Raw genomic sequence first — 13,725 nt, 5'->3', positions numbered from 1 at the left:
ACAAGAGCAAAGGACTGACAAGTGAACTGGAGGAGGAGAATGATGGGAAACAGACTGAGGGACCCGTACATCTGCATGCCTTCAACAGGCCTGGGTTCTCACCAGCACTCACTCAACCTTGGATCCAGAGAACCCTTGATGTTTTCCAGTCCCAGAATCCTCTGGGACAGGCTGCCCAGATGGCTGTTGGGAGTGAGCTGGCGATCTTAAGCAGAGGCAGCCTAGGTAAGTCCCATCTCTATGTGACAATGATATCATCTGGCCATCTGAAAGGTATACTCAGAACAACAAGTGTTTCTTTAGTATGCCCAGGCTCAACATTTTCCTAAAACCTGGATTGGGGTGGGGGGGGTGGGGCGGGATTTCCTTTCCTTCTTTAATGTATTTCACAGAATTGTATCTCTTTCATTTCATCTCTAAAAACTTCAAAGAAACAAAATTAGCAGTGTCTGGAAGTGTCTGACACATAAGAGGTAATCAGTAAGTACTGAATGAGTGAATGAAAACGTTAAGGCAAAGTGGAATGTAGCCTGGTGAAGAGTGGTGTAGTTGAGCAAACCCGGATTGCTGGAAACCATAGGCTGGACCCTGTACTCCAGCTCTAAGGCCTCGGTTTCCCTGTCTGTAACACTGGCCTGGGGGAACTGGACTTGAAATGCCCTCCCAGTTCTGACACTCTCTAAACCTCTGAAAAACTGCATTACAGCTTTATTGTGGATTAGGTCTAACTGGTGTCCTACTGAGAGCAAGGCCTGCTGCTCTGGAGACCATCCATTGTTTTTAAGCACCAGAGGTTATTTAATAGCAACTCTCCCAAAATATTTTTCATGTCCTTCATGAAAGAAGGTTCTGGAAGGTAGCCATCATCAAAATAGGAAATAAAGCCAGGCTGGCATTCCATTGATCAGATAACGCAGACTCAAAGTTCCTGTCACCCCATATGGTGATTCTGGGAGCTTGACCAGATTTCAGAAGTTTTATTCAGAGCAGTAAGAAATCATCTTTGTGGCTTGCGGGATTTAGTACCTATTTCCCTCCTTTCTGCAGCTCAGCGCCCTGGGTGCCAAGATAGTCTCCAGCGACTCTTCTCCCCTCAAGGCCTCAGTCTAGAGTCTGAGGAGAGCTCCCCCCATTGACACCATCAGGACCTCCAGCACTGGCTTAAGTGGCTTCCCTGTCCACTGCAGCATTTGATTTCAGGCTACATGTAAGTTTGCCATTTCCTTCTACTCTTAGAAGTGTCCTAAAGCACCAGTCTGGTGGAATTCAGACTCCTTCACTAGCTTTCTGACTCTGTTCACTGCCTTGATGCACCAGGAGGATAAGGAACACCCGATCGAGTCTGAGAGAAGAGACCTGACTAGCTTCAGCCGGGGCATCTCCCCAAGCCTCAGTTTCCTCAGATGTGGGGTCAGAACTGGATGCTGGCTGGTTGCCTGGTCTCTTCCAGCCTCGTGATACGCCCCACCTCCAATTCCCCCAGGCCCAGAGGCAGAGCCGGCCCTTCCCATGAGGGAGTCACAGCTTGTATGTTATGTAACTCCCATAAAGGCAGGGGCTCTTCTTTTTCTTTTCTTTTTAATGTTTTTAGGTACTCTAGGAAGAGAGAAACATTTTTATGATCCCAGTAACCAAACAACATAATGAAAATCATGGCAACCATCAGCCTAATAAAACCCATGGCAAAAGCCTCCACATTCTCAAACAAGACCCTGGGAATTCAAAGCTCTCTGAAGCCGTAAGTGGCCAGGGCCTTGCTGAAGGCCTTGGGACGCAGGCTGATGGTTGATGAAAGGATTTTAACGCGCCACTGAAATTCTCTTTTCCAAAATAACCACTTTGAAACCTGTTAATTACAGACACACAACCAGTCCCAGCCCCCCAACAGGACCTGGGGCTTTCACCAGGGAGAGCCCAGCTCCAAGGCTGGCTGCTTCCATGACGCTACACATGCTTTGTATTGGGTGAATTAGCTTCAGGAAGAGAATCCAAATTAATTAAAACCACATGGCCACTCCCCTCACCCCCAGCCTCCTACCCCACCTCCCTCCCCTGGAGACAGAGGCCAGTTCAGTCTAATTTGGTCCAGTGTTTTTGTTTCCTAAAATCTGTCTTGGGCTCTGGGCCATTAATAGGTTGCAGCTGATTTTAATCTACATGAATCAGAGACCTTGCTTCTTTGGTTTTAAGGAGATTACAAATTGTGTGTCCCACAAACTGGATGGAGGGGAAAGGCCCTGGGGAGGGCGGAGGAAGGGGACAGATCCTGGAAGTCACAAAAACTCTGCTCTCCATTAAGTGGGTGGGTTTGCATGAGCCTGTGATCTCTCAGAGCTGGAGGAGGGGAGTGAAGTAAGAGGTGAGGGCTTTGCGGCTGTGACCCCATGGTGGGAACACAGAACCTGGGCCTGTGTAAACAGAATTAGAATCAAGGATCTGGATGAGCACAGAGGTCTCTACTCACCTATTGACAACACACCAATTTCCCAAGTTTATCCTGAGCACCTATCCCAAGCTAGAATAGGGGTTGGCAAACCATGGCCCATGGGCCAAATTTTGTAAATAAAAGTTTTATTGCAACTCAGTCATGCCCATTCATTTATATATGGTCTATGACTGCTTTAGTAGTTGTGACAGAGACCCTATGGCCCACAAAGCTGACAATATATACTCTGTGTCCCTTGCTGCAAAAGTTTGCTGACCCCTCTGCTGGAGAAGTACTGGGAAGGTGTACTTTCATGACAACAAAGGACAGACTTAGGATCTGTTCCCACATCCCACATCCCACATCTGAGGTCTAGTTCCTTCTAAACATAGCTCTTCAGGAAAGTGGCTCTATGTCATTTAAACAATGGCCGTAAAGAACAATACCAACAATCATGCCACTCAGTTAAGTGTCCAAAGTATTTGTCCTGACAATTCTGTACTTCCATTTCACAGGTGAAAAAACAGAGTCATTGAGAGAAAGCAACTCACTGAAGGTCACTTGGGAAACAGCACAGATAGGAAGAACCAGGCCTCCGAGTCACAGAAAGATCTTCCGTTCATCGGATGATGGTAATGAAGGGAGCTGGGGGGCTTTAACATAACACCACTCCTTATATATGTTGTACTGGCCATTTTATAAAGTTTTTTCATGTATGGCTCTACAAATGATCCATTGAGAGGCTCAGAGAACTACAATTTCATATTTTAGATTAAAGGAATGTAGCATTGAGTATCAGTGGATGGGGAGGAGACTCAGGCCAGACCCCTTGAAAAGCACCTTTATCTAAAGCCCAATGGCTAGTGAGTGTTGGGGTACTCAGTGCAGGCCTTCTGGGCCCTAGATGACCCTCATTCAATAAGGACCCCAGGCTGCCCGCCACTCACCAGTGTGCCTAGAAGACAGCGCTCAGGGTCATCCAGGCTAGCAGGGGAAGACACGAGGAAGGGGTGGATTATGATCCTATTACAGGCACAGTGATGGAGGGGTATGAGGGGTTACTGGGGAGGACAGAGGAGAGGAACCCCACCCTTCCCTGAAAGCAAACCCCTCTGTAAGGAAACCTGAGTGAAGAGCTCCTGATGCAAATGCTGCTGTCTGGAAATGCAATCAGGCCCCCTTCCAAGGCTGTTAGGGGGGCAAGTAATTGCTGGGGTTATTGCGGGGACAGGCAGGGAAACCTGAAAAATCAGCATCCCCCCCAGGGACTAGTCTTGGCAGGCAAACGGATGACACCCAGAAAGCTGCTGCCTTGGAGCAGGAGGGGCAAGTGCAGATCTCTTCCCACAGGAGCCTGTTTCCTTCAGGGCCAGGCCCGGCTCCAGGTGGAGGCACTTCCAGCCAAGAAAGGACATCTCCTAGGCTGCGACCACAGTTGCCTGGAACACTCTGGAAGGGGGCTGTGTTGGGCCTTAAATGGAATCACAGATCAACAGAGTGCTACACTAGCTTGCATAGAGTGTTAACTCTATGTAAAGTCCCCCAGCTGAGAGGTCCTATAAAGGATAATGCTCTGTACCTTACTGTCCCCATCTCCACTGCTGTCTCAAGGCCTTTTTCCTTGGCAAGCTTCTCCCTGAACTTTAGGCATGGCTTCAAAGGAGATTCAGAACTCACTGAGGAGTCACGGGTCCCAATCTCTAGAGTCCTGCTATTGTTCGGAGGTTTCTTAGTGATGAGATATTGTGAATTGCCTGAAGGTGATGAAGGATGCCAACAGAGCAGGGATGGAGTAAAAAGCAAACTCTATCACAATAAACAACTGAAGTCCTGCATTGGACCAGGGAAAAGCCTGGGAAATGACCCCATTAGCATCTTTGGGTCCCCCCACCATAGGAGCTCTGTGCTCAGAAACAGCCTCAAGCAGGGCTTAGACCTTGGCCTGAGAGAGGACAAGGTATGGCTCCTCTGGCTTCTGCCTCCCAATGAGGCTCCCTAACATAACCCCTGATTGGCACTCTTTGCTTCCACCAGCAAAGAGTGGGTGTGATCTTCGAAGCTCTGTTTTGTCTAGACTTGGTTTCCTGATAGGATCAGGCTTTCTGCCTTACAGAACCCCAAACCCAGATTTTAACACTCCTTCCTTGAGTCTAGACTGGAGCAAGAGCAGAGAGAGGCTCATGACTCTCACACGGGTGCATCAGAGTCCCACGTGTGTTCAGGACACTTGATCCAACAAAGTCCTGCTCTGTGCTGAAGAGCAATGTTGGCTCTGTTGACCCTGATAATGGCTTCATGGCCCTTGATTAGAATAGAATGCACCATGGTTAATTAGCAGACCCTGAGCATTTATTATGAGCTGGGTGTCACATGGATGAATATACTGGCAAGATAACTCTGAGGAGGTCGCATGCCAAGGAGTTTGTTTGTAGAGTGCGGTTTCTCCCCATATTGAGGTGTTCAGAAATGTCGGCTCATATGCTTGCCATGGTGGTGTTGGGTCAAACTGTCCAACTTCACTGTGGATGCCAGCCTGAGGACCCCATATGATCTGGGGCCCTCAAACAAAGAACAGAGTGCTTAAGTCAAGCTTTACCCTTCTGTGTCATCAAACCAAAGCAAGTCAGAGGAAAGCACAGTGAAAAAACTCATAAACACTTCCTGGGGCCAGGCTCACAAACTAAAGCTCAGAGGGGAACAAGCCAGACAAGTTTAAAAACACATAAACACACAAGAATGTCCAGCTGCTATTGGATGAGCAGACTGGGTGCTAAAATGGCTTCAGAGCAATGAAGGACAGAATTTTAAAATTAGATCTCTACCTTCTCTCTCTCTCCAAAGCATATAAGGGGGGGAATTATGGATTGATATTGAAAATTGGTTTCATTGGTCCTTCAAAAGACACAGGGCAGTGACCGCCCCCCTTCCACTCTGCTTCCCCACCCTCTTGAAACACACTGTCCCTCAATTCACCTCTGATACCTGGAGTTTTTTGCTCTAAATCGTATTTTGTGTCCTGTATAAACAAGGCCTGGTAACTAATACAGGAAATGAACTTCACAAGCACTGAATGTGTACCAACCTGTGGTATGGGGAGTTGCCAGATATTCTTCTAACTGAGAATTTTTACAGACTCTCGAAACTTTCTTTCAGCTTCCCCTTTGCACACTTGAATGCATGCACACATGCCATGCATGTGTATACACCCAAACACAAAATTTCCCCTGTTTCCCCCAACGCACATGAGCAGATGTCTGTGCTCATTTACAGACACTCTCCCAATCTGAAAACTTTCCCTTAGTTCCCCACTAGCCCCCTCTATAAATTTGAGCATCTAGGTGTGTGGGTGCTCCCTGAAACCCTCTGACACACACATAACTTTTTGCCCCCTCAGCCTACCCCCAGCACACAGGAACTCAGAGCCATATTTATAGTCTGAAATGTGTACATGTGCATGTGCATACACACACACACACACACACACACACACATTCCAATTGTCTCAGTCATAGCCATGACAGGCCTGGGTCTGCTTGCCATTGTTTCTCTTGTGTCTCTGACGGGGTGTTCATAAAAGAGAGTTCTGCCATCCCTTTTGTAGCATTTACCCCAAGTCTGCGTGTTCAGAAGGTGGCTTTTACAGGTATGTGTGGACAGCAGAGTGAAGAGCAGGGACAAAGGCATCCCTTCCAGTCTCCTGCCTGAGTCTCACATGCTAATGAGCACTGTTCTAGAATGCTTGGGGCATTTCTTTATTTTTTGCTCTGAAACCAGGCTAAGAAGATAGAGGCTCAGTTGAAGAATTTCCAGAAGTCCTCTCTCAGGGTTCTGCTTTGCCACCTCTTATTGGCCCAAGGTACCTGAGGGCAAGCCATGTGGTCCAAAGGCCTGGGTGGGAGGCACCAGCCCAATGAACAAGAAATTCAGGGATGAAAATAGGCCCAAGTGACCACTACCCCACTGGGAACTTTGACACACAAGAAGAGCTGGTATGTAGGGGGTTTCCCTTCCCTCCCTGGACAGTGGTAAATGGTGCATTACATGAGGAAAAGGGACACTTTTTGCATTGACAATAGGACTGGCTAAAGTGCAACTTCATCTTTTATGTCCAAGAACCAGATGGACTTAATGCATCTAACAAACTAACCTGGGGCGCTTCCTCGGTGGGTCTGGACAGAGGGAATGGCTTCCCTTGCACCATTTACACACCACAATTTACTCATGGTAGGCCCATGCAGGGCTGTGACAGAGTTCTCACTACTCCCCTGGACACTAGCAAGTTGCAAGCTAGAGGTACATGTACTTTGTCCTCAGCCACTGCCTGTAAACTCCACCCCACTCTATTCCCCAGCAGAGTCCTTTTTTCAAATAAAATCTTACCAGAAAGGCCAGTGTGCAAAAGTTATAAAAGCAGAGATGCTCTGGTTGCAAGGGGAGGGGATGAGTTAGTTGTGTGTTGGAGGGTGGGGTGGGGGTGGTCCCATCTGCTCGGGCTCCATCCTGATCCTTCCCCCAGCTCTATTTCAGGGACTCTCTGAGGGGATCCTTGGACCCCACTTTGAAAACCATTACCATAACGCAGGCCCTTTCTTATAATAATTGTTGAACTTTAGTACCCAAGAACACACATAATGACAAAGAACTGCTAGACATTGACAACTCTTTCAAATTAGCTTTTTGCATACTATTGATTTGGGATGCAGCCCATATTTGGCATGGTGCACAGAGTTATACCTTCCTGAAACTCCATGCCCCTGCCCATAGGTCTACAGCCCAGAAATTGAGAATCACTACACAGAGGTTAGAAGAGGAACAGGAAGTAAGATTGGGGTCCCAGATGGAGTCATACTATGAAAGGGCTTCAGGGTCTAGTGAAGAAATTTGTTTAGCAGTGGCGAGCCATTAAAAAGCCATGTGCAAGGGGCGCCTGGGTGGCGCAGTGGGTTAAGCGTCCGACTTCAGCCAGGTCACGATCTCGCGGTCCGTGAGTTCGAGCCCCGCGTCGGACTCTGGGCTGATGGCTCGGAGCCTGGAGCCTGTTTCCGATTCTGTGTCTCCCTCTCTCTCTGCCCCTCCCCCGTTCATGCTCTCTCTCTGTCCCAAAAATAAATAAAAAACGTTGAAAAAAAAATTAAAAAAAAAAAAGCCATGTGCAATTATTATTATTATATTATTAAAGCCAAGAAATGAGACGGTTGGATGTGAACCAGCAAAAAACAAAAACAAAACAAACAAACAAACAAACAAAAAAGATTACTCCCTTGCAATTAAGTTCTCTTTAGCATCCCTAGCTGTCTGAACCTCAACATCCACTGTGTCCACCAGGAGCAATTTCCCCCCCAATTCCCACAGGTCGGTGTCAGCCCAGACACTGTCTTCCCATCTCCATCATCGGAGGTGCTTACTGTCCAGCATGGCACCACCTAACGTGAGTGGCCCGGCCCAGGCCTCCGTGACTGTTAGCACCCATTGATGAACACAATGAACACGTGCCTAAATTGAAGAATGAGCATGTGGGTGAACAAAGGGGGAATCTATACTGTATGCAGGCCAAAGTGAGGTCTAATTCCTCAGCTCTGCCCCCCTTATTCCTAGACCGTTGAGCCACTCAAACCTCTCCCCTACCCCCTCAAACCTCCCCCAAAAACTTGGTTTTATTTGCTGAGTCAGGAAACAGCTGGAGGTAGCATCAGACACAGGTTTGGGGAATGCGGCCATGTTCTGTTTGCCTCGGGGAGAAGTGCTAAAGCTTTCGGTACCCAAATCCATCCATGCCTAAAATGAGAGGTACTGTTAACATGCATGTGCCTACCAACTTCAGAAAGGGTCATGGGGACGAAGATGTAATTAGAGCCTGTGAATGCTTTGTGCTTCCTGGATGAAAGACAACACTCTGAAGTTTTATAATCTACCTACTCTGCTTTTTTATTGTTCCAGTTCCCTTCTGTTTTTCCTTTTGGGGGTCTGTGTAAACTTTATTAGGTATTAATTTCAAAAAAGACCTCCTTGCACCTCAGAGCAGGATTTTATTTGGTGCCTCAGAGAATTTCTTTCCATAACCCCGACCCTCAAAAGGATTCCTCTCAGTCAGGTCGAAAGAGGCCAGTGAGTGTTCGGCTGCTCAGTTCCGTTCAACCTAACGAAGAGTTGCCTGAGCCTCTGCTAACACGTGCCTGGCCCCGAGAGGCCAGGCAGGCCTGGGAAGAGCAGGGAAAGGTTATGAACTCTGGAGCCAGGCCACCTGAGGACTGAGTTCCAGCCTGGCAGTTCCATGTGCCCTTCGGAAAGCCTTGGTCAATTCTTCGAATCTCTGTTTTGTCACCTGTAAAATGGAGATGATCCCATCTATTGCTCGGGGCAAAGTAATACAAAGATATAAATCTCACAGTGAGTAGTGGGTGGCCGGTTAGCCATTCCTGGCTGGCCACCCGCCTCTTTAGGATCTGGCCTCTGGAGGAGGGGGAGAGGAAATGCCTCTCCCCTCATTTCTGTTTTTCTCCTCCCTGAGGCCCTCTGTCTAGTCCTTGCTCACCCATATCTTGGAAAGAATGCCAGCTGATTAAACCAGCAGTTCTGGAACTTTCTCATCTCGGTTTCCCCCAGTGCTCCTGGGCAACCCATTTCCTCCATACATTCCCTCTCTACATAAATACCTCTCAGGCCTCCACATTAGTATCCCCCTCCACCCTCCCTTCAAATCCTTTCCCAGGAAGGAGAAGAAAAGAACTTTCCCATCCTTTTGAGAAGGAGAGCACGGTGGAAATGGCTTTGCTTTGTTGCAGCCTCTTCGTGGGCTCCATGAAGTGCCCGTCCACAGAAGGCGAGCTCCAGGCAGGAGGGAAGGGGCACGAGGCCAGCAGGGTGGGCTGAGGCTGTCCAGTCCAGGCAGGACCAACACCGCATTCAAGGCAGAGCCTTTTCATCAATTCCCTCATGCCCCGGGTCCAGCGTGGAAGATGACACTAGAATGTTCCCTGGCAGATAGCACTGTCCAGTCTGAGAGAAGTGCACTAAGGGCATCCCCACAGGACCCTGTCGTGCCCTGAATGAGGCTTCTTGTTGTTTCTCAGGTTGCCAGGGAGGAGAGTGGATGTTAGGAGACCCTGAATAGCACCGAGAGGCCAACACACTTCAAATTAAGCTTCCGATGCTTATGAGGGGCCGGGCGTCCCACAAATCCCTCTGTGCACGGAGCTTTGAGGCAGCCTGTTCAGTCTGTTTGTTCTTTCAGAAGTGCGCCTGGGAAGCCAGGAGTTATTGTTTCCCCAAAAGGTAGGCGCTCATCAGGTGGGTGGTCTTAGCATTTTCCATGTGCTTTGATTCCCTCCCTCTTCTTTTCAGGACCACTGAGGGGGTTATTTCCCCTGTCCCAGCAGCTCTGGGGGGGTTGGCTACAGTGCATCTGTGCCGGGTTTTCCCACAGGCCCCCCGAAAGAGCCGCCCAGTTGCCTTCAGAAAGCCTTGGGCGGCCCGTGGGGGGAGCAGGGCTGCAGCTGCAGGCCCCTCCCTCTGCAGCAGGCTTTGATCAGTTTTTGTGGGGGCTGGGTGCAGCCTGACCTCCCACCTCCAGCGCCTCTCAGGTGGAAAGTTCTGTTCAGCCTGTCTGTGGCTTCAAAGGCTCTCCCTCCTTCAGGCTGGGACGAGACTGATAATGGTTCTCATTTTGTTGTCGTGTGATCTCCCAGCAGCCCCCATCTTTCAATTGACAGGCTTCTGCTTGTTTGCTTGGGCTGCTTCGGCCGAACTCAAACCACCTTTCTGGTTGAGGAAGCACATTGACATCCTCCCCCATTGAGGTGCCTTTGATGGCTCAGACGTGGCCTCCAGCCCAGACAAAGGTGACCGGGCACCTGGTGAATCAGACTCTGGGCGTCAGGCAGGGCAGACATTGGGGAGAAGCAAAGGGCTCCCCGAGCCTGCAGTCTTTGGGAGGAACCCTCAGCTCCACCCTTCCCGCCTCAAGGAAGCCGATGCTTTCTGCTCCAGTTCCCTGCAGGAATCCAGACTTGGGGGCTGAGGTGCGTACCACCTGTGCCCAAGCCCGGACTTGGCTCTGTGTAGGAAAGGCCGTGAGTCCTGAAGATACCACCTTCCCAAGAACCTGAGGTATTCGCTGTCTTGAGCCATAGGCACCAGGCCAGCCAGATTCGGGAATTCCTTTTCTGGCCTGTGATTTCCAATGGCTGTGGCCTAATGGCCTCAGTTCTCAGCCCAAGGGGTAAACAACAGCTGAGCAGCCACTCCAGGGCCCACTTCCAGCGCCCTCCCCACACTGCCGCTGACCCTCAGCCAGGGCCTCCCGGCCCCCTGCCCAGGGCGAAAGGACAAGGCCAGGGTAACCCAGGTGGCTGTCAGCAAGTCTGGACAGGATTGCTGCCTCACCAGAGGTCCAGGGGGCCTCGGAGTGGCTGGCTGAGCCTCACACGCGGCTGGGGTTAGGCTGCAATTTGCCCTTCGGTTTCCTCATATTTAAAACGAGGGTGGCCAAGGGCAACAGGAGCGGTCAGGAGAGCATCCTTCTTCCCCAGTCTGATAGCACAGTGCTCTTCCTTCCTTTTGATCATACTCAAAACAACTGCTGCAATAGAACAATGAGCCCCGGAGGAGGCCGGAGGGGATTTATTATGCTGTTGTCCTGTGGCACAGCCTCTCCTGACTTTATCTTGCACAGAGGTCTGCGTGGGAGGAAATCTGGCAGGCCCTCGGGTCGCCTCCCTGCTCCTGCACTCACTCCGACTCAGAATGCTGGAAGGACAGGGAAGCTGCCCCATTAGCCACACCCCAGCCTAAGCGGCTGCAAGAAGGAGGTCAATTCAGATCTCTCCCAAACTCTGTGACTCTGTGAAAGGCACAGGGACTCCAGGTGTAGGGCCTGCCTGAGACCATCCTGACAAAGAGAGGGCCCCAGTGTCAGTCTGCCCAGGACAGGGCTTTATCAGAACCTTTCTCTCCAACCAGCTTCCTCCCTTCTCCTGGCTGGGGAAGAGAGTTATACCTGATGGGTTCTTTTTGTGGACTGTTCAGGTTCTCACACAGGAGAGACCAGTTGATTAGGGGTTTCATCTCTCTCTACCCCCCAGCATGGCTGAGGGGGGAGGAAGGCTCAGAGCTGTGGGGCCAAGAGGATCTTGATCAGTATCAAATATGTCTAGATTTTCCTGGACTGTGGATGTTTTGCCATCCAGCTGCTGTTGGCAGGGCCTAACCAGATCCTCGCCCAAACTGTAGTGTCATTGTTGCTAATATTTAGAAAATAAACAGACCTTTCTCATCAGCCAGCAGGGCACTGTGGGATGCTGTGGGGGTGCTGCATCAACTGTCTTTGTGAGGCTTGAATCTTCTGTAATGCTATGGATTCAGCACAGGTCTGGTGCCACCATCATTCCCCGAATGGCCTTGAACAGGCTATGTCACCTCTCAGAGCCTCGGTTTATGCATCTGTAAGATGGGGATGAGAATACTACCCTCGTAGAATTGTTCTGAGGACCAAATGAGATAATGTATGTAAATTACGTAGCATGTGTTAAATGTTCTATAGAATGTGGTCATTACTATTACCGCCATTTTGAACTTGTGTGAGGGTCTGACCCAACCTCCTCCAATCCTGAGTAGCACCCTCAAGTAAGTTATGGGTCCTCCTCTCAGCCATGAAAAGCAAACACAGGAGGAAACACAGGAGGAAACTTACCTGTAACACAAAGTTGACGAAATTTGCCTCGGACATGAGCAGCAAATCCAGGCACTGAACTTGGTTTTCTAGATTCTCTCTCTCCCTTGCCATATCATCTTTCTATACAACCCCATTGTATTAGTTTCCTAAGGTGGCTGCAACAAACTGTCACAAATGTGGTGTCTTAAAACAACAGAAATTTATGCCACCTCAGTTCTGGAAGCCAGAAGCCCAAATCAAGATGTCGGCAGGGCCATGATCCCCCCGAAGGTTTGAGGAGAACATGTCCCTGCTTCTTCCAGCTTCTGGAGGCTCCAGGCGTTCCTTGACTTGGGGCTGCATAACTCCAGACTCTGCCTCTGTGCTCAAATGGCCTCCTCTTTTTCACGTGTCTCTCCTTTGCATGTGTCTTATAAGGATACTTGTCATTGGATTAGAGGCCACCTGGGTAACCCAGAGGATCTTATCTCAAGATCCTTAACTTAATTACATCTGCAAAGACCCTATTCCAAAGAAGGTTGCATTCACAGGTTCCAGGGGTTAGGATGTGGACATATCTTCTGGGGAGCCACCATTTAGCCCACTACATCCATTTACCCTACAAAATGTCCTGTTGGATTATGATTAAAAAGTCAAGACAAAAGCTCTCACTTGTGGCTGGTGAGGACAATCACTCATTTCCATGTTGACACCACTGGTTCTCCACTTATCCCCAAGAAAGGGGCATGGTCCATTTTCAAGAGATAATCTGGTTGTTCATTCTCTTATTTATTGGAAGAATGTGAAGACAACCTCCTCTTACCCTCTGAAAAACTGAGACATCCTTGTGTTCAATGGCAGGGCTCAAATCAGAATTACATCTCAAGGCTTCCTATTCTCAGCCAGATACATTGGTATTTCAAAGCCCCTTGTGCCCCCAAAGGCTTATGAGTGAGCTGCAAAGACCTACTTCCAAATGGTGTGTTGATCCTCCTTCCTGCCAAGCCCACTGGAAGCATGAATTCTCCCAGTGCTCATGCCCTTCCCCTTCTCTTCTCCTTGTTATCCTCCCAAAGCTGCACATTCACAAAAAATGACCAGGAGACCCTACTCTATTTTCTTAAAAGCCTTCTCTGGTCGTGCTCCCTTCTCAGGGCCATGCTCCCCCTCTCCGAGCCCCCCCTTCTCGACTTCCTCTTTTAGCCCATGTTCAGCCATAAAGATCCATGGTTAACAGAAAGGACATTGTCCTAGGGATTTGTAGGCCTCTCTCTCGGGAAGGCCTTCCTTCCAAATTGCTGATGCTTTCAGCCACCAGACTGTGAGGGAAGAAAGCCCTAACTCAGTGGGGTTCTGTTGATGATCTTGTCTTTCTCCTGCACAGTTACGATGAATAACTTTGCTTTTGTAGCTTTCTCTTTAAAGGTGTTCCTCCCATTTCTGGCTCCCACATGGTAATGGGTGGCATGTGTCAAGTTCAACTTTCACAAAAATGGGAGCTCTAAACACTGGATCACGTACTAAGAGAATCCCACATGTTTACTGAAATCTGGCTAAAGGTGGACAGTCAATACGACCCTAAGGCTTGAGAACAGGGTAGTTGTGAAAACTAACTGGAAAGAAGTGAAGAGATGATAGACAGTAAATAGCC

At 49.2% G+C, this 13,725-nt stretch overlaps 1 protein-coding gene and 1 long non-coding RNA gene across 4 annotated transcripts in view; one reads left to right on the top strand and one right to left on the bottom strand.

Annotated features, from left to right (window-relative positions):
* RAD51B (RAD51 paralog B) overlaps positions 1-13,725 on the bottom strand; it is a 644,260-nt gene that overhangs the window by 37,564 nt on the left and 592,971 nt on the right. The window lies entirely within an intron of this gene.
* Positions 1,049-13,725, top strand: part of LOC131517392 (uncharacterized) — a 14,296-nt gene continuing 1,619 nt past the window's right edge. Inside the window, exons 1-2 of the long non-coding RNA XR_009264571.1 lie at positions 1,049-1,207; positions 2,941-3,057. This is a non-coding gene — a long non-coding RNA (uncharacterized LOC131517392). The remainder of the gene's footprint in view (positions 1,208-2,940; positions 3,058-13,725) is intronic.

Source organism: Neofelis nebulosa, chromosome 7 (assembly GCF_028018385.1).
Source record: "Neofelis nebulosa isolate mNeoNeb1 chromosome 7, mNeoNeb1.pri, whole genome shotgun sequence".
NCBI lineage: Eukaryota > Metazoa > Chordata > Mammalia > Carnivora > Felidae > Neofelis > Neofelis nebulosa.
This window is presented reverse-complemented; position numbering and strand designations above follow the sequence as displayed.